The sequence below is a fragment of the Stegostoma tigrinum genome, chromosome 16 (assembly GCF_030684315.1).
Source record: "Stegostoma tigrinum isolate sSteTig4 chromosome 16, sSteTig4.hap1, whole genome shotgun sequence".
Lineage (NCBI taxonomy): Eukaryota > Metazoa > Chordata > Chondrichthyes > Orectolobiformes > Stegostomatidae > Stegostoma > Stegostoma tigrinum.
This window is the reverse complement of record NC_081369.1, coordinates 7,375,515-7,397,315: the sequence shown is the minus strand read 5'-3', so window position 1 is coordinate 7,397,315 and position 21,801 is coordinate 7,375,515. Positions and strand designations below refer to the sequence as shown.

At 44.7% G+C, this 21,801-nt stretch overlaps 1 protein-coding gene across 6 annotated transcripts in view; it reads left to right on the top strand.

Annotated features, from left to right (window-relative positions):
- LOC125459689 (RNA-binding Raly-like protein) overlaps positions 1-21,801 on the top strand; it is a 1,242,755-nt gene that overhangs the window by 351,890 nt on the left and 869,064 nt on the right. The gene's annotated exons all lie outside the window — the stretch shown is intronic.

The window sequence follows — 21,801 nt, the reverse complement described above, 5'->3', positions numbered from 1 at the left end:
TAGGGAGGCAGAGACAGGCTAGGCTGGTTTTGGGATGCAGTGGGGGGAGGGGAAGAGCTGGGCAGGTTGTGTGATGCAGTGGGGGGAGGGGACGAACTGGGCTGGTTTTGGGATGCGGTGGGGGAAGGGGAGATTTTGAAGATGGTGAAGTCCACATTGATACCATTGGGCTGCAGCGTTCCCAAGCGGAATATGAGAACCTGTCTCTGCCTCCCTAACCTGTTCTTTCTCTCACCCATCCCTTCCTCCCACCCCAAGCCGCACCTCCATTTCCTACCTACTAACCTCATCCCACCTCCTTGACCTGCCCATCTTCCCTGGGCTGACCTATCCCCTCCCTACCTCCCCACCTATATTCTCCTCTCTACCTATATTCTTTTCTCTCCATCTTCAGTCTGCCTCCCCCTCTCTCCCTATTTATTCCAGAACCCTCACCCCATCCCCCTCTCTGATGAAGTGTCTAGGCCCGAAACGTCAGCTTTTGTGCTCCTGAGATGCTGCTGGGCCTGCTGTGTTCATCCAGCCTCACACTTTATTATCTTGGATTCTCCAGCATCTGCAGTTCCCATTATCTCTATTTTACGTCACAAGCAGTATAAGACGCTGCAACAGAATATGCTGTGATTGAGAAGGAAGCTCTCTCAGTTGCATGAACCCGTGAGAGACTTGTGGGTGGGACGGTGGCTTGGTAGTTAGCACTGCTGCCTCACGGCATCAGGGATCTGGGTTTGACCCCAGCCTTGGTGACTGGCTCTGTGGAGCTTGCGCATTGATCCCATGTCTGCATGGGTTTCCTCACACAGTCTGAAAACATGCAGGTTAAGTGAACTGGCCATGCTAAATTGTCCATTGTGAGCAGGCTAGGTGGATTAGCCTTGGAATTGCAGGGTGACAGGGATAAGGTTAGGAGGGAATGGGTCTGGGTGGGCTGCTCTTTGCAGGGTCAGTTTGCACCCAGTTGGCTGAATGGCCTGCTTCCACACTGTAGGGATACCACGATTCTATTTTCATACTACATCCTTGGTCTGAAAGCGATCATAGAAACAGATCACTGATCTCTAGTTTCAGTACTTGTGAGAAGGAACTTGTAAGAATGCCTCCAACAGATATGAACTCCATCCCACAAGGCTCATGTATGAAACAGTGTATGTACAGGGAAAATTGCAGATGTGGCAGCTGTGATCTCTAGAGTAACAATCAACAGTCTTACCAAGCAGGGCATTGAGTTATACACTCAACCCATGGCCACACCATAGCCAACAAGCTACAATTGGCTTAGCCAGGTTTGACAGAGCTGGTGATGGATCATGGATATCACAGCACCCTGCTACACTGTGGTGTGCAGACCAAAGCTGGTTAGTCACAAAGACACGCTTTGAGCACTACAGAATTTGACAAGAGTGAACGACAATAGCGTGCGATGAATGACTGGCCATTCCAGCTCCAATTCAGGATGATGTCTTGAGGGAAGCTGCGCCAGATACACTTGGGAATTACCAAGCATGGGGCAGGAGCTCAATGAATGTTGTGGCACCCTTACATCTCCTTGCCAGCCATGAAACTTGTGGTTTTCACAGGCCAGAGCTGGGAGGCTGCTAGCACCTACCACATTATATCAGCACAAAATTGATTTGCATTTTGCTATGTGGAGGACAACTGCTAAACTCGTGGATGGCCCAGAACATGGGAGAATTGTATGCTGTGAGGAGAACGTTGTAGAATATTGTAGACATTTCATGTGGAGCGGCAAATGGCAGATGAAGTTTATTGCAGGTAATTCTGAGGTGTTATGTTTTGAACAACTTGGAGAGATGGCACAAAATAAAGAGTACCGTTCTTAAGGGTATGCTGGAGACTTTGTGTATGTCTATAAGGCATTAAAGGTAGCAGGATTGGTACGGAGAGTTGTTGATAAAACATGCGATATTCTAGGCTTTGTAAATAGGGGCATGGAGCACAAGAGCAGAGAGGTTATACTGAACTTAGAGAAGACCCTGTTCAGACTTCACCTGAAGTACTTTGTACAGGTGTGACACGGTGGCTCAGTGGTTAGCACTGCAGCCTCACAGCATCAAGGATCCGGGTTCAATTCCAGGCTCGGGCAACTGTCTGAGCAGAGTTTGCACATTCTCCCTGTGTCTGCGTGGGTTTCCTCAGGGTGTTCCAGTTTCCTCCCACAGTCCAAACATGTGCAGGCTAGTGGATTGGCCATGCTAAATTGCCCGTAGTATTCAGGGGTGTGTGGGTTATAGGGGGATGGGTCTGGGTGGGATATATCAAGGGGCAGTGTGGACTTGTTGGGCCGAAGGGCCTGTTTCCACACTGTAGGGAATCTAATCTAGTTCCAGGCACCACACTATAGGACTAATGTGAATGCTTCAAACAGAAGAGGTTTACAAGAATGGCTCCAGGGTTGAGAACCCTCAGTTATAAGGCAAGGTTGGAGAAGTTCAGGCTTTTTTACCTTGGAAGACTAAGAAGAGATTTGATGGCAGCTGTCAACATCGTGAGGGACCTGGACAGAGTGGATTCAGAGAAAATATTCCTGCTCGTAATAGAGTTCAGGTGTGAAGTGCAAACAAAATGAGGGTAATGTGAGAAAATAAAAATGTTGTTACACAGTGAGTAGTTAGTGTATGGAGCACACTGGCTGGAAATGTGGTGGAGGCAGGTTCAACTGAGGCATTCAAGAGAGGCATTAGATGGTTATTTGAATAGAAGTAATGTGCAGGGTTATGGGGAGAAATCAGTAGATCAGTACATAGTCAGACCATTCTCTGAGCTAGCAAGTCAGAGTGTGCCATTTAAATTCTATTTACAACATCTATTAGGATTAGGGTCAAATCAGAAGTGATGTAGACATTTATTTTGTGATACATCTTTGGAGCAGTTAAGACTTGACCTCAGAATTTCTGCTTCAGAGATAGAGACACTATCATTACACCACAGCAGCCCTTGAAGCTGAATTATAAAGGACATGAGTTTGCCATCTGCTCTACTGTGTTATTTCGAAGAGCGGAGTATCGCAGTCGAACTCTCCCAGTCACTGCAGCCTCAGCTGGTTTCCATAAGGAGCATTTGTGATAACAAACACAGAACTGCAGCAATCTGTATCCACTCAGTACTTTAAATGGAGAAAACACAATGTGATTTGGAGTTTTAATCCAAAAAGCAACACTGATCTATTGAAGGAGATATTAAGTGAAGTGACTAACTTGGCTAAAATTAAGTAGAAGAGAGACATGAAGAGGCAGACCGGTTTATAGGAATGCATGAGTTTGCTACAGTTAACGGCAGCGCTCCTTATATGAAGTCCCGTTTCAAAATGCAGCTCACTGAACAACATCTCCATCAGCCCCCTCATCTCACCTTTGAGCTTGAGCATCTCTTTTTGTCTGTTTTGTGTCTTGGAATGACTTCTACATTTAAGATGCTATATGCCAATGTAATATTGTGTGGATTTAAATATGATTCCAGATGTAAATTTAGAGCAGCGAAAGCTGGATGGTGTAATTTGTCTGACAACTCACTCACTCATGCCTTTATGGCAAGGGAGATTGGATTAATATATCAAAACTGATCAATCCACAGGAAAAAAAGAAATTATTCAGTCTGCTCCACCAGCACAATGCAATATTTAGGCATGTTTTGACATTGTGTTGTCTCAGAGGCTGTCTCTGAATCAATGTTGGGAGAAGAATAGATGTGACCATTTCCAATCAGTCAGTATTTCTTTACTATACACTGGCTGTGTTTTTGGGTATTTGTCTTCTTAAAGGAGGTGAGTGGTTGCTGTACAATTCAAGATTTCTCAAGCATAGTTGCTCCACTAATTTCTTTGTAATTACCGGCTCTCCGCATAGCTGTTCACCTGCACATCTGCTAATGTGGTATACTATATCTGCTGTACACGTTGTGGCCTCCTATACACTGGGGAAACTAAGCGGAGGCTTGGGGACCGCTTTGTAGAACACCTACGTTCGGTTCGCGCGAAACAACTACACCTCCCAGTCACGAACCATTTCAACTCCCCCTCCCATTCTTCAGACAACATGTCCATCCTGGACCTCCTGCAGTGCGACAGTGATGCCACCCGAAGGTTGCAGGAACAGCAACTCATATTCCACTTGGGAACCCTGCAGCCCTATGGTATCAATGTGGACTTCACAAGCTTCAAAATCTCCCCTCCCCCGACTGGATCCCAAAACCAGCCCAGCTCGTCCCCGCCTTCCTAAACTGTCCTTCCTCCCACCTATCTCCTCCTCCCACCTCAAGCCCCAGCCCCATCTCCTACCTACTAGCCTCATCCCGCCCCTTTGACCTGCCTGTCTTCCCTGGACTGACTTATCCCCTCCCTAACTCACAACCTTCTGAGAGATGACTATGCTACCGACAGAGCCAGCTGCTAGATAATTCAGAAAGTTTCTGAAGAGGAGTCATACCTGACTCAAAACATTAACTCTAATTCTCTCTCCACAGATGCTGCCAGACCTGCCAAGTTTCCCCAGCATTCTCTGCATTTGTTAGACAGCTGAAATGAATCGTGACTATGGGCAGAGATCTGCTGGCTCATCAGTGGTGAATTTTACTGGTAGACTTCTGCTGCAGCTGCAGAAAGACACTGAAAACCACGACTAGTGTTAGACTTGAGGGAAAACAGCCTGTTCATAGACCAGTATGCAGCACTGCATCAGGGCACAAGTAATTTCTCAAGCTTTGAATTCCCACGGTGTTAAACTGAATCAAAGTCTTCAAATTACCCAGAGTAAGGCACTTTCAATCGCTTATTAAAACTCATGAAAGCAACTGTTTTCCACCTCTGAAGCAACAATAGTGTCTTTATCCTCTTCCTCCAATCTCCCATCAGTTGAAAGTCTGTTTGCTGCCTCTCTGACCAACTGTATGTGTTCACCTTCAGAGTTAATTCTCTTTGAAAGCTCAGCAGCTTAAGCTAGCTCAATTTTCAATAAGTACTCCCTGCCCAGTGATGCTTATGATTGGTACTATACTTTTGTGCTGTTCGCATCTTAACCTTGTTGTCACCAGCTAAGCACTTAGTAATTTCTGAACATGAGTGTAGATTTTCCACTTGCTGGCCTGGTGCAGGGATCCATGTTCAATCTCTTCCATAGAAACTGGACCATTTCACGCCTCGTGTTGAATGCACAATGGGACTGTCTTTTGCTTGGCTCCCAACCCACAGTGTTATTACGAAAATGAACCAATAATTTTGAAATCTGGCTCAGTAACTTAAAGGCAGGAGATTCAGAGCTTTGTTGCCATGGGAATGACTTTTTGCGTTCTCCCTTTTTAACATAGAGAATTTGGGCTGCACCTTTCTGACATTGACATTTTTCTATTGGTCAGGACTATTTTTGGGTCATGGTTCCTTGAAGGTGGAGCCGCAGGTAGACAGGGTGGTGAAGAAGGCGTTTGGCACACTTGCTTTCATCAGTGCTGAAAAGATTTACAAGGACATTGCCAGGGTTGGAGGGTTTGAGCTTTAGGGAGAGGCTGAATAGGCTGGGGCTATTTTCCTTGAATGTCGGGGGCTGAGGGGTGACCTTATCCAGATTTATAAAATCATGGCGGGGGGGGGGTCATGGATTGAGTCAATAGGCAAGGTCTTTTTCCCAGGGTAGAAGGAGTCCAAAACTAGAGAGCATAGGTTTAAGGTGAAAGGGGGAAGATTTAAAAAGGACCTGAGGGCTAACCTTTTCATGCAGAGGGTGGTATGTGTATGGAGCAAGGTTCCAGAGGAGGTGATGGAGGGGGCTACAATTACAGCATTTAAGAGGCATCTGGATGGGTATATGAATTGGAAGGGTTTAGAGGGATATAGACAAAATGCTGGCAAATGGGAGTCAGTCAGTTTGGGATGGCTGGTCAGAGCAGATGAGTTGGACCAAAGGCATTTGTTTCTGTGCTGTATGACTCAATAAGTCGCAAGCCGCTGCCTTGGTAGGACCTTAAGCATTGCCCATTTGCATCTTAAGACAGTTGATTTAATGATTTACAGTGTTTTGATGTCCCACTGTGCAAGCGTCTCCTGTAATCTGATGAGCTGCAGACACTGCACGGCCCTTGAGTGACACCATGTCTCGCTTACCCTGGAAAATTGCCGCTAATTGGTTTCTGCTGAACCGTAATTGGCCTCCTGCCTATCACCTGGGACAGACTGACCCGTGTTCAACTCTTGTTCTGATCGAACACTTTATGTCTTCAGCTTTCAAGCCTGTCCTTTGAAAATTTGCAGTGACTTGTTGAAACTGCCTTTGGGAGAAGCACAAGGCAGTGGGAAGACATCAATGAGCCAGCACCACTTTTCTGGTTATGTTTTTCCTTGTTTTCTTCTTTTACTACTGCCCCTGCCTTCAAAAGGGTCTCCAACTCCCTGGGAGAACTCTTTCCCATTGCATTGGTGTTTCAAAGGTTCCTTCTGTTCTCCTCACCTCAATATGCTTCCTCTTGTTCTACACCTGAGTGTAGCTTCCTTAGTACACGCTTCACTCTCTGAACCTATTATTTTGATGAATCATATTGGAAGATTGAAGAAAGGTATAGTAACCGAACCTTTGGAGAGATTGCAACAGAGGAAAATGTAAATTATAACCGGTATTGCAAATTCCAGAAGTGACCGAAAGTATCAGAGTTTTAAAATTAAAGGCACAATCCCTGATTTAATTTGATTTATTATTGTTACACCGAGATACAGTGAAAAGCTTTGTTTTGTGTGCTATCAAGACAAATCATGCCATGCATAATTGCACCAGGGTAATAGGACAGAATGCAGAATATTGTGTTACAGCTACCGCGAAGGCGCAGAGAAAGATCAACTCTGATGTGAGAGATCTGACTGCAAACACCATCAAGCAACCCCACATGTAACTGAAAGGTTTTCTCAATATTTGGCAATTAATGAAGATGTTCTGTAATTTTTATTGTTACCTCGGGAAGGGGTTAAAGCTTCCTTGGCTAGGATTCCATTCTGTAGTAAAGAACAGAGAAGAGATGGGGGAAGTCAAGATGTCACAGAAAAATTTTGTGAAAATTGGAATTTAAGAGTCTGAGAGCCATAAAATAAATCAAGAGTGCAATTAAGAGGAATACTGTGGAGTTCAATTCTAAGGTAGAATCGGCTCAGTATAAAGGATGGCAGGATGCATTGTGATTCCAGTACAATACTGAGAATGAGGAAAAGTGAAAACAGATTTGGGGAGATTGGGTGGAAAAGGCGATGAAGTTCTGTCGTGTAAATAGAAACGAGACAGAATGAAGCCTGGATGATGTGAAACAGCTGCGCCCTTTCTTGTGATTGCAGCTGTTCATAGTTTAGATGGTATTTGACCCATGGAAAGTGCCAAAACACTAACTTCAGAATACCTATTGTATGTTTGATTTAAGGGTCTAATGATGACCGTGAATTCATTGTCGATTGTTGGAAAAACCCACCTGGTTCACTAATGCCCATTAGGGAAGGAAACTGCCATCCTCCATGTGACTCCAGATCCACAGCAATGTGGTTGACTCTGAACTGCCCTCCGGGCACTTAGTGGTGGGCAGTTACTGCTGGCCTAGTCAATGACACCCACATCCCATGAATGAATAAAGAAAAGCAAGTGAAATGAATTAATATGATCCGATTGCCGTAACAGAGATGTGGCATGACAAGATTTGAGCTCTCAATACTAAAAGGTTTAAGGGTAGCAAAGTTAATAAGGAATGGAATTTGGGCAGTAGTCAGAGTTTAGCAGATCAGGATATGGGATGTGTTTTGTGGGAGATGAAGGATAATAGGAGAAAGATGTGAATAGTGGAGTGGTCACCAGGTTGTCTAGCAGTAGCCACATTCAAAACATTCAAAAGAAAAGATTGGGATGACCATAATCATCTACGTATCAACTGAAAGAATCAGATTAGCAGCAATAACTTGGATGACAAGTTTATAGGATGCTTTTGATGTAGTTTCTTAGGGTTGCGCCTGCTAGATCCAGTCAGAAGATATGTTCCGTTAGACTTGATATGTAATGTGGCACTATTCATGAGTGACCTGAGACCAAGGGCAGGCGTAAGTATTTTTGCTCAGTTTGAAAGGGAGAAAATTGAGCCCAGGCCTAATACTTTAAACCCTAATAGGAACAACTTTGGGGGCACAAAATGTGAAGTCGCTGAAGTAAACTGGGATTCTAGGCTAAAGGATAGATCAATGGAGGCATTGAAGGTGACATTTCAGAATAAGTAAATTCCAACGATAAAGATTTGCTTTGATTTATTATTGTCACACGCCCATGTCGCAAGCTCATCTCTTGCGCCCGGAGCGTCTCGGAAAAAGTTCATTCTCTTCTTCAGACGGCAAAGGTGTTGAAGTGGCCACATCTGCTGTGTCCATCCCAGATTGTGAGTGCTTGACGGAGACAGAGGACCCATGGATTCCAACGGCTTTCCCGACTGTTTCGAGGAGCTGGGCGCGTTTTGCTCCCTCGCCCTTTGTGAGTTTGCAGATTACGTTTAGTCTACATGCTCGTTCAGGACCATCCCTCCAGCTCAAACTTTAGACCTTGCTGGATCTGTCATCATGTCCTCCATGCCTCTTACCCAAGCAGGCCCATTCCTGTGTTCTCCACACCAAACTTCATCCTCCAAAGTAAACTGTCTTTCTTGCTTAGCGCAATCTTGTGTCTGACATCGGCATTCCTGATGCTGTTTCACCTCCCAACATTGCTGTGGTCCAGGGAGATCACATTTAGCCTGCTTAGCAACTCTGCTCAAGCTACCCCCATAGTTGCATGAGGAGTGTTCCGATCGTCAAATATAAACTGGGACTGTTTGATAGGGAGTGAAGCTGTAGGCTGCTTCTTTAAGCCTGCCATCAAAGTTTTAACTGCTCTTTCCTCCAGACCATTGGATGATGGATGGCATGGAGCTGTCCTTATGTGTTGAATCCCATTTGACTTTAGGAAATATTCAAATTCCCTGCTGGTTGCATGTGACCAATCCTTCAGGAGCTAGTGTGTTGCAAAAGGTACGCACAAGTTTTGTGTTGTCGCCCCTGTGTTTGACACATTAACTCTCTGCATGTCTAACCACCTCAAGTGAGCATCCACAGTGACAAAGACCATTGAGAACATGAAAGGACCTGTGTAGTCAACATGTAACTGGGCCCTTGGTTTACCTGGCCATTGCCATGAATTTAGGGGAGCCACTGACGGTAATTTCTGTCCTTGTTGGCACTCTGTACACAGCCCCACCAACACAGCTCTGTCTGCAGCCAATCCTGACCACCAGACATAGCTTCTCACTGATATCTTCATTTTAGACACCAGATAACTCTGGCGGAGTTCAGCTAGTATCTGGCAGCTACCTTTGCTTGGGACAATCACTCTTGCTCATTGTAATAATATGAGATCCTCTACAGTGATCAGGTCGGCCTGGGTCCAACAAGGTTTCACATTTTGGTTGTGATGACCCTTTGGTTTCCCCCATCACCGTCAGCTGTCTCAGTTTTGCCAGGACCGGGTCTTTCTGCACCCAGAGTCTTATATTGTCAGCTGTGTTTGGGTGTCCAGAAATTTAAAACATTACAAGACTGTTCCAGTGGCAGTACCACTGGTTGTGTATCAGGGAGCAGGAGGCAGCTTAACGCATCCGCATTTGCTACTCGGCCTGCCTGACAGCATTCCAACTTGTAAATATACTCAGCATTCGAGCCCACCGCTGAATTTAGCCTGAAGCTATGGGCCGCACTACCTTGTCCTCTTTCAATAGACCGAGCAGGGGTTTGTGGTCCGTTATAATTACAAATTTACATCTGGACAGGTATTGGTGGACCTTCCAGATTCCAAGTGTGACCAAAAAACTTTCCTTCTCTATCTGGGCATATATACACTCTGTTTCAGCCAAATTCCTGGAGGCACACATCATTGGAATTTCCTCTCCATTGGGCCACCTATGAGCTAAAACTACCCCAATGCTATACAGGTAGGCATCGCAGGTTACAGCAGGTTTCACTTGGGATCATTGTGTGCCATCACCTTATGGGATGATAGCTGCTTTTTCACTTTCCTGAAAGCTATGGCTTGACCACACGGCCATTTCCATGGCTGACCAAAGGTGCCAGCATGGTGGCCAGGTTATGTAGGAACTTTCCTTGGGCTGGTGAATTATTATAGAAAAACATAAGCTCTTCTATAAGTGTGGGAGTCAGGGCACCTCTATTCACCCTCACTTTATCTTCCAACAGGTGTAACCCAGTCTTGTTGACTCTGTAGCTCAAGTATGTCCCTTAGTGTGCCTGGAACACACATTTTTTCGTGTTACATATTACACAAACTTAAGGGTTGAAGTCCAGAGTGAGCTTTGTTAAAGACTGGATCTGCCATCACTGATATAGCCGTGCCAGTATCAAACCCCATCAGAACCCAGTGACCATTTAACCAGATGTTTATTTTGATTGGTTCAGATTTGGTAGTTGCTGAGCAATATAACTGTTCCACACCAGATGTAGGTTGATGGATGGATGGACGGATCGATTGTCATCAGTGATGAAGTACAGTGAAAAGCTTTGTTTACCAGCAGTGCAGTAAGCAAGGACGTACAGATCAAGAAAGACTTAGACAGAGACATACAAGTTACATTGCTTAGGGCATGCGCTAGGCGAGAGCAACATTAACAAGGTAGTCTGTCCAGGGTGTGCTCTGTGCTAGATACCGACCTATAAGTTCTCTTACTTAATTCAGGCCAAGTGGGACTCTTCTGCTGTCTCACATCTGCATACCAGCAGCAACTACAATGGCTCAGATCCTGTAGAGAATGTTAACTGTTTGGCTGAGGCATGACTTTGTTTTGGGGTTTTGCTGTGGGCCGTCCTGAAGTCCCTCTGTTCACTGTATGTCCTGAGTAAGTCTATGTATTTGCCTTCACTCAAGTGGTCCCCAAGCTCAGTCGGACTGGGGAGGGTATCCACTTCCATCGGAATACCCTGCAACTCATGTCCTCCTCTTACCACAGTTTTCAATGATAAAGCCAGTTGTAGTGTATGTCTGAAGTCCAGTTGGGCTTCACCTAGTCGGTACCTTTGCATGGTTACAACATTAATCTCACATCCCTGTCTCTCAACATATTAATATGTTTATATTTATGTTTATTTAATGTGGTCACTTGCACCTAGGTACAGTGAAAACTGTATAATGTCACCACATCCTGGTGCCATCTTGGATTACAGAGTAAATTGTACTTATGGTAAAACACTGAACAAATTAATATTAAATTGATATTACTAAAACTGAAACAGCTTCATACATCTGCCTTTCCCTCTCCGTAGCCGTCATCCCCTCTGCTCCTCCAGTTGCTACTGCTTGACATTATTGCTGGTGCCCTTGCAATGTGCTCTTTTTCCCATTGCTACCAAGACCATCGCTTATCGCAATCTTCGGCTTAATTTGTTCCAATTCTGCTACCGCATCCCCATTGACTGTTTTCAGTGTGGTACTGGTGATATATTCAGCGTCGTCTGTCAGCTCCTAGACAAGAGGTGGCTGCAAATGTTTGATGCCGTGATGTTAATCCCACCTTTTGGCCGTATCACCTCCACGCAACCTCCCTCAGTCAGACCTGAGGTATCTTGTCCCTCAGGTCGCTCTGAAAGATTAATCCAAAGTCACATGCTTCTGTCATTCATCTTAACCTGGTCAAAAATCCCGACGAGGATTCTCCTGGTTCTTGAGCTGCCGAGTCAAACCGTTCACCTCTCAGAATTAGAGGAGGTTTGGGGTCGTAATATTCCTTAACTAATTTAACTCTTAAAAGGCGTTAGAATCTGGAACCTCGGGGAAAGTTAGGCCCCTAATAACCAAAAATGCTGCAGGTCCACAAGCTGTCAGGATAACGATTTATTGATTTTTCATCTGTTCCGATATCATTTCCCAGAAAAAATACACCTTTCCACCTACGGAACCCAGTCTTCAGCAGGGCTGAATGAGTCAAGTTTCCCAAATAATGGCAGGATACCAGAAATACTTATCCCGACTCAAAGATGACAGTTGTGAGTACAGCTTTTCAGGAACGTGCTTTACTCTCATCGCCACCATTGATGTCTATTTTAGCCAGGAGCGGGCCCAAAGGGAGATCTTCTGACCTGCCCACCATGGCAGTGAGTGTCCAAAAGCCAGGAGCTTGAGACTGAAGAGCAACCAAAAGTACAGCAAAAGCTTCCTCATTTAACTAAAGACAGAACATAGTCTCCCATAAAAGAAAGTACACGCAGTCCATGGTTGGACTGGGTGTCTATGAACTGCCACAATATACAAGCGCTGCGAGCGACATCATCCACCCATGGTCCCCAATGGAAAGTGACAGCTTCTGTGTAGAGAGCCTGCCTCTACACACCAGGTGTATGAGGGAATGAATTCTGTAAATTACCAAGTGGAGAGAGATGACTTTTCCCTATACACCAAGACCTGAACTTCTGCCATGTTTCAGTCCTGTTTCAAACTGGGGAACTTCTTCAGAGAAGGTGAATTGGAGAATTACTGCACTCCAGTAACAAAGCACATGAACCCAGCTCTCAGAGATAGTAGGAACTGCTGATGTTGGAGTCTGAGATAACAAGGTGTAGAGCTGGATGAACACAGCAGGCCAAGCAGCATCAGAGGAGCAAAAAGTTGACGTTTCGGGTCTGGACTCTTCTTTAGAAAATGACCCTTTCTGAAGAAGGGTCCAGACCTGAAACGTCAACTTTCCTACACCTCTGATGCTGCCTGACCTGCTGTGTTCATCCAGCTCTATGCCTTCAACCCAACTCTCTCTTTTTATTGAAGACAATATTAAAATCATACTGGAGGTCAGACATTCTAGCACAAAAACCCAGCTCTCCTCTAATCATTCTCGCTGTTGACTGTAAAGAGTTTCAATTGGCCCCGTTCAGATGTATTACAGTACTCTGGAGCAGTGAGACATCAATCCAGGGTCCACAGCTCAGAGCTAGGTACACTACCACTATGCCACAAGGGCTCTATGGACTCAGTTTTTTTTTAGTTTGAAAATATCCACCAGCAAATCACCCAATTAATTCATCAAACAAACAACAAGCACTGCCCATCGAAGGCAGTGGTGGAATAATGAAAATCGAAAGGGCAGGGAAAACAGGGGAGGGACTAAATCAAAATGATGTTGGGAGGGGGGCATAATGCACTCCAGTCCCCGCAGTGTCCACTTCTCTCTCAATGCCTCAAGAGTGTTGGGGGATAACACATGTTCCCTTTTGAATGCCTCAAAAGCACAATTTGGGTCTTGAATAGTGTTGTAGAACAGAGCGACCTAGGAGTTCAGGTACGTAAACTTTTCAAAGTTTGCATCACATATAGACAGGGTGGTTAGGAAGGTGTTTAGCTCACTTGCCTTCATTGCTCAGACCTTAGAATATCAGAGTCTGGACGTCATGTTAGGAAGGTGTTTAGCTCACTTGCCTTCATTGCTCAGACCTTAGAATATCAGAGTCTGGACGTCATGTTGAAGTTATACAGGACGCTTGTGAGGCCTCTTCTGGAATATTGTGTGCAGTTCTGGTCACCCTGTTTTAGGAAGGATATTATTAAGCTGGAAAGGGTTCAGAAAAGTTTGAGCAGGATGTTGCTGGGAATGTAGGGTTTGAGACATAAGGAGGGGCTGAATAGGCTGGGACATCTTTCACTGGAGTGTAGAAGGTTGAGAAGTGGCCATACAGAGGTTTATAAAACCATGAGGGATATAGATAAAGTGAATAGCAGGTGTATATTCCCTAGGGTGTATGATTTCAAGACTGGGCGATATATTTGTAATGTGAGAGGTGAAAGATTTTAAAAAGACACGAGGGACAATTTTTTAATGCAGAGAGTGGTTTGTGTGGAGAATGAACTTCCAGAGGAAGTAGTTGATTACAGGTACAGTTCCAATGTTTAAAAGACATTTGAAAAATAGAAATAGAAAATGATTGGAGGGATATGGGCCAAGCGCAGGCAGGTGGGATTAGTTTAGTTTGGGATTATGGTCAGCATGGACTGATTGGACTGAAGGGTCTGTTTCCGTGCTGTATGACTGTATGATTCTGCCTGTCTTGTTGAAATTAATAAAAGTCCAGCATTCTCAGTTAGATAGCAGATTCCATTTGTTACTGAGGATCTATCATTCTTGATGGATTGAAACTTCAATCGATATAAAAAAAATTCTCCAAACAAGGACAGCGGCAAGCTCAGTTACCCTGTTGAGCGCCAGCAGGCTACTTAAAGCCGAGCTTGTGAAATTTCAATCTCTGGATTTTATTTTCCACGGCAGAATGGCCTCTGACATTGCGTGCAAGGCTTGGAAATTAATCGTGATCTAGTATCACTGCAGGAAAATTACTGCAAATCTATGAAAGAAATGAAGACAATCTCAAACAATAGCACAACTGATTTTAAAATATGTCAAATTTTATTACCCTCTGTGAATCCAGGAGTCAGCAGTGAAGTAGACTGGGACACTATTGCCTATTAGTGTGGGGTGTGACTCTGCATATTGATTAGATCCAAGCACCTACGAAGCAAGAAGATTCAAAGAGCAGTTGCTTCTTTTTTCTGATTGAGATGTTCACATATTCATAAGTGACTGATGTGCTTCATTTACCAACAATTGCCTCATTGGCACGTAGACATTTACTGAATGTGTGGCCACTTGGCCTGTCCTACCTGTGCTGGTCAACAATAGATCTGAACACACCAACCCCACTTTCCAGCTCCAAGCCTATAGCCCTGGAGGCTACCGCAATACAAGTGAATATCTAAGTACTGCTGAACTGTTACAAGAGTTTCTGACTCAACCACCCTTTCAGGCTGTGAGTTCCAAACTCACACCACCCTCTCAAACAAAACACTTCTCCTCAGCTCTCTTTTTAGTTTTCGACCTTTAAGTTAGCTTAAATCTCTGTCCCTGGTTAGTGATTCTTCTATGAACAGAAACAATGCCTTTTCTGCCCATTCTACCTATTTTAATCTTACACATTTCCATCTCCCTCCCTCTCATCCTTTGCTGCCTCAAGGACGCTAACCCCAGCTTATCTAAAGATAGTGAGAACTGCCGATGCTGGAGTCAGAGATAACACAGTGTGGAGCTGGATGAACACAACAGGCCAGGCAGCATCAGAGGAGCAGGAAAGCTGATGTTTCAGGTCAGGACCCTTACTCAGGAAGATGCTGCCTGGCCTGCTGTGTTCCTCCAGCTTATCCAACCTTCCCTCATAGCCCACTCTCTCCAGCCAACACTGGTAAAACTCCTCTGTACCATCTCTGGTCCCAAATAATTCTTCCTATAATTTGGTGACCAGAACTGCATGCAGTACTCCAGTTGTGGCCTAACCAGTGTTTTGTACTGTTCTAGCTTAACCCACCTGCTTCTGGTGTGTTCTCCCTGTTCCTTTATATCTGTTTGTGTGAATTATTTGTCTGCAGCCCCATGAGAGATGGCAATACTGCAAAATCAAGAAATGCTCGATTTCAGTACGCCAAAGTTCACAGTGAACACTCCCAGATGAGGTACGGTAGATTGTGGGCAAAATGTAACCAAACCCTGATATCATATATATTTCCCACGTTAACAAACTCACCTGCAATTAAATTATAAATGATCAGGCTTTGCCTCAATATTTATACTTTGCATATGCGACTGAGAAGATGAACAAGGAGTTATACCGTGCAGACACCATTGGCCGAGCCTGCAGCCCCAGGATTAGCAATTCCTGCTTTATTGTTAATTTTACACTATCCTGGCCAATATGTATTCTTCAGTCAACATTCCACAAAACCTGGTTATAACCAATTTTTGGGGGTTGTTGGCTGTTCACAAATTGGCTGGCACATTTCCTAGGTTACAACAGTGGCTGAACTTCAGAAGTGACAGTGCGCTTTGCTTATGAAGGATGCAGTAGAAAGAAGTCTCTTTTTCCTGTGTGCTGTCTACCACAAGACTACACAGTGTGGAGTTGGATGAATACTGGAGGCCAGGCAGCATCAGAGGAGCAGGAAGGTTGACGTTTCAGGTCAGGACCCTTCCTCAGAAAATTCCAACCATGAGATGTCAACTTTCATGTTCCTCTGATGGTGCCTGGCCTGCTGTGTTCCTCCAGCTCCACACCTCTCTGACTCCAGCAGTTCTTGCTTTCTGTGAATGCTATCTACCATGCCGTCAGTGTGCATATAGAAGCATAGAAAGACAGAAGGCTGTCTTAACGATGCACACACATGTGCACACGCACACACAGACATGCTTGTGTGCACATGCGCACACGCATGCGCATGTGCATGCATGCACTCATACAAACAAGCATGCGCACACACGCATGGACATATGTGTGCACATGCACACAAACGGACACACATGCACGCGCGCGCAGACACACACACACACACACAAACACACACACAGAATTGGATATCCCTGCCAATGAACCAGCCCAAGTATAATGGGCCAAATGACCTCCCCCTTAGTATTAAATGAGTCCATGCTATACAGTGATGAGGGATGATAGAGACTGAGGAACAGACTGTGCTTCAACTTCAGTTCAAATGTGAAGACAGGAGCCATCTCCACTCTTTTTAGTCCCCAGGCCCCCACTGCTGTCCGTTGTGGCAGATAATTTTATTTTCTTCAGAGCACGTAGCTACCAGAATTCCATTAAACTATTGCAAACTGGATTGAAATGAAGGAGATAAATTACAAGGTTTGCTTGAGTGAGAGAGAGAGAGAGGGGAACTTTATTCCCTGTTACCCCAAAAGAGTAGAAGTGCCACACTGAGGACCCACATAAACAGGCAGTAGCTGTTAAATGAAGGAGGTGACAGTGTCTACAGAAAGGAGGGTAAATTTAGAAGTTTTTTTGAGTCAATGAATTGTGAGAATTGCCTGACCTGAGTCCCAACTGCGTGTGTCATAGAGTCTCAAATGCCAACTGCATGGAAACAGGCTCTTCGGCCCAACTTGTCCATGCCGCCCGGTTTTCACAACTAAACTAGCCCCATTTGCCTGGGTTTGGTCCATATCCCTCCATTGCCTATCCCATCTGTGTACCCCATCCGAATGTTTCTTAAATATCAACATTGTAGTCACCTCCACCACTAACTAATTCGGGCAGCCCATTCCAGACACTCAACACCGTCTGTGTCAAAGACCCTTTTATACCTCTCCTCTCCCACTGTAAGCATATGCCGTCTGGTTTTAGATTCCCCAACCACTGGGAAAGGCTTTTGGCTATCTATGCCTCTCATGTTGTCTGGCTGTTGTCTTTCTTTTCTTCAGCAGTGGTGAAATTTGTCATCATGCCTGACTTCTCATTGGATTGTTGTTGCTTTGAGTGGCTTTTTTCACCAGTCTGATGCTGCCAGACCTGCTGAACTTTTTTCACCTACTTCTGTTCCTTGCTCCTGATTCTCAGCATCCGTAGTTCTTTTGGCTATTTTGAGGTAGCCACCCGCTGGCATCGAGGGTGGGGGCAGCAAGGGCCTTGGAGGTGGAATCTAAATGTGAAGAGTGACAATTAGGAACTACTACCTGTCCCCCCCCCACAACATAAAACAAACCTTGTCTCTTGCTCTTAGAGAATGCCTCAACCTGTAGGTGTCACCTCTTCTCTCTGTAACCTCCAGCGCACGGAGCTGTGCTCAGAAGGGCAGATCACTGAAGTAGTTAACAGAAGCTCTGAGGATGTCAAACTGGACGCGAAAACATTAACTCCATTTCTCCTGTGTTGGTTTCTGATTTCCAGCACCCCCAGTATTTTGCCTTTACTCAAATGCCAGTGTCTGTCGGTGTTTATTCAGTCAAATATTTGTTGCATCACCAAATATTCTCCTTCTCTTTGATATGCCCCCGTATGAATTTCACCCGCGAAAGTAAAGCAAATTGGATTTTCTGTCCCTGTCCAAGGTTTCACTGGCTCCATCCGTGCCTTTTTGTGTAATCACTCTTCTCACATTCCAGTCCCAACCACTGCCATCCCTCCAGTCTATCACACTGTCCTCCTCTGACCTTCTCCTTTACTGAAGCAGCATCCTGTTCAACCTGATACAAGCATTTATGATGGAAAGCTTCTAATTTATCTTTGACCTCTCATGCGCCAAGGTCTCAATACCATGCATTAGTATTGCAAGTGCTTCGCTATTTTATAGGCTCATTTTAGGACTGAAATTGAATTATAGGGAGATGATTTGACTCCTCAGGCTGAATAATGGATGTTGCCTCCCTGTGATGGCAAATTAGGTAGAAGTGAAGTGACTGAGCAATGGAAGAAATGATCTAACTCGTAATGACTTCACTCAGCTCTGTTTCATTGTGCTCAATGTCTACAGAGGCTAGCAAAGTTTTTCCAACATTTAAAAGAAAACAGAAGGTTGAAAGTGTGTCAGAGATAGTAGGAACTCTAGGCCCGAAATGTCGGCTTTCCTGCTCCTCTGATGCTGCTTGGCCTGCTGTGTTCATCCAGCTCTACACCTTGTTGTCTCGAGGGTTGGAAGCATTGGCCGGCCACTGATGTTGTGATTCATCAAGAGACAACTCTATGCTTTAATCCTCATTGAGTTTTCTTTAGAGCTTAGAAGATCTGGGTGAGGGAGCATGATTGAGGTGCGTAAGACTATGAGGCGTATGGGCACGGTGAACAGACCGCTGCCGTCCTCCCTTGGTTGAGGGGTCAATCATGAGAGAGCGCAGTTTTAGGGGAAGGCGCAGGAGATTCCGAAGGGGATTTGGGAAGAATTGTTTTTGCTCAGTGGGTGGGTGGGAATCTGGAATGCTGTGCCTGGGAAAGCAGAGAAGGCTGGAGACCTTACAACCTTTAAGAAGTATTTGGATGCATGCTGCAAGTATTCTAACATTCAAGGATATGGGACAAGTGCAGGAAATTGGGATTAATGCACCCGTAGTGGCAGTTGTGTCTGTAGACTCAGTAGGCTGAAGGACTATCTCTGTGCTGCGTGGATCTATGAATTATCGAATACATCAAGAGCTGAATTTTGAGTTGACTAATAGACCCTCTTTACAGCTGCAGCTTTTCTGCCTTGTTAATTTGAATTGGTCCCTGGGCAGAAAATAGTGAGCCGGGATAAAACACTCATTTTCAGGTTCACAGTGATTTGGAAAAATGAAGTGAATGTACAGTAACCAAATTTGAAGGTGATGCGAAAGTGGATGGAAAGGCAGGTTGTGGGAGGGTTGCAAACAGTTCGCAGGGAGATATTGATAGGTTAAGTCAGTGAGCAAAAATTTGGCAAATGGAGTATAATGTGGAAGTGGCTCATTTTATGAGGGAGAACAAGAGAGCAGTATCATTTAAATGGAGAAAAAACACAGCTGCAAAACAATGGACTTGAGGGAGGTGTGGACTTGTGCATGAAACACAGAAAGCTAGCACACAGAGTGCAGCAGGTAATCAGGAAGGCTCATCGAATGTTGGCTCTTATTTCAAGGGGGAAGGAGTGTAAGAGTGCGGAAGTCTTACTGCAATGTACAAGGTGCTGGTGAGACCACAGCTGGGGTACCGTGAGCAGTTTTGTTTCCCTTATTTAAGGAAAGATATTGTTTTATTGGTGGCAGTTCAGAGAAGGTTCACTGGGATGATCCTTGGTATGAAGTGGCTGTTGTATGAGCAAAGGCTAAGCAGGTTGGGACTGTACTAGCCGAAGAGCCTGTACTGCTCTGTAGTGTTCTATGTTCAATATTCTATTCACTGGAGTTTCGAAGAATGAGAGGTGATCTCATTGAAACTAATTGGATTTTTAAAGGGCTTGACAGGGCAAATACTGAGAAGATGTTTCCCCTCGTTGGAGAGTCCAGGACCAGAAGGCATAGTCTCAGAATAAAGAGGTACCAATTTAGGACTGAGATGAGGAACAATTTATTTTCAAAGAGAGTTCATGAGTCTTTGGAACTCCTTCCTGCAGAGATCTGTGGGGTCAGAATCCTTGTGTATATTTAGGGCTGAAATGGATTCTTGATCAGTCGAAGAATCAAGGGTTATGGAGAAAGGGCAGGAAAGTGGATGTGAGGAATTTTGAATCAGCCATGATCATATTGAATGGTGGAGCAGGCTGGAGGGGCTGAACGGCCTTGTCTTGTCTCTGTTTCTCTTGGACTTGTGGAGTCACTGGAAGTTGTAATCTCAAGTGTGGACACGAGACCAGGTAATAGGTCTGCTTTTGGTGCATCTCTTACGCAGAGCCCTTTGGAGAACTTGGGTACCCATCGAATATGGGCCCACAACACCCTGGAGGTAGGGGGTCAGGGATTCTTGTGGTTTGGGGTGTGGTGTCAGGTGTCCTTTGGGACTGCGAACTGTGGAGAAGATTGTGAGTAAAAGGTAGATATATCATTTGGAGCTGTCCAACTTGTCAGATCGCTCGACACGTGTAAAAGTATGTGCTTATGAGTGAGAGTGCTTTTCTTGGTAGAATCTACTGAGCAATTCAGAAAGGACTGTAATATAAGTACACTATTTCTGCTATATGCATGGTTACCTGTAGATAGAAAATGTGCTGGCATGGTAGGTGAAGGGAGCATTAAGCTGGCACAGGCCATGGGAGATGATTAGAGGACATTGGTTTGCATGGGTTGGCATGCCAGGGGCACTGGGAAGGGTGAGAGCCAGCGGAATGTTTCATTCTGCTCACGTTTTGAAAAGTCGAGGTACCTTTTGGATGTCATCTTGCGACACCTTGGGTGCTGGTATGACACAATTGGGACAGTGAAAAGGCAGGCTTGTACATCAGAAATTGGAATTTACAAGCTATTGCAATCGGCAAAGTTGTCCAGAAATTGTGCAAACAAAGTGCCATATTAAAGAAGAGCAGTGCAAGGTATTTCAAAGTGTGAGCTATGTAGCACCATTATAGGATCTGTGGTCCTTGACTGATTCCTCTGACTACCACTTCCATAGAGGATTGGCTGTTGATCAAAAGCTCTGCCTGCTTATTGAATGGAAATGTTTGTTAAACTAAGGTACTACACCTTGATGAATGCTGTTGCTGGTTAATAAATAGCCTGGTCTGAAGAAAGAAGAGCAAAAGGAGGCAGGCTGGAGATATGAGTTGACACCAAGTCATACAAGAGGCTGTAAAGGGTCATTATAATGACTGGAGACCAAGGGTCATGAGTGGCCATAGGGATTGGCACAGGAACATAGATTGCTAAAGATGGAATAAGGGAAGTGAGCAGAGAGAGCAGAAGTAAATTTTCTGCTCTGTTCTTTATTTTTAAACTTTGAACATGAGTCTGGAGTCCTGTGACAGACTTTATACCAAGAAAACTTAGCATCCTTCTCACTCCATTGTCTTTACTTTTCAGGAAGCTTTAAGCATTATGTGCCTTTTCAAAAGGACTTGTGTACCATAATTCTTGTTGGAAAGTCCTTACCAGTGAATCAACTGGAATTAGACAATTGACTTTGTTCAGTTCGTCAATATATTAAGTGAATCACAAGTAACTAGCAATGTACTAATTATTCTGTTTCAGCCATCTTCTGATGGAATTAACACATTTTAAAATCTTGTGTGTTGCTGAAAAAAGACTCATTTTTGTCAAAGCTTTTCATCTTGCCCTCATCAGGACTATTTGCAAGAATATCAGTGCAAAGGGAAGACAACATTGTTCTGGGCAAGAGGGGGTGCTGTTTGGGAGAGAGAAGGGAAACAAAGGGGAAAGGAAGGGAGGGATGATTGATTTATCCCTTCACAGGAAGTGGTGGGAGTAAATGGGTTCTGCTTCAGTGGACTCAAGTGAAGACTTTGATGTGGCAGGGACATCTGA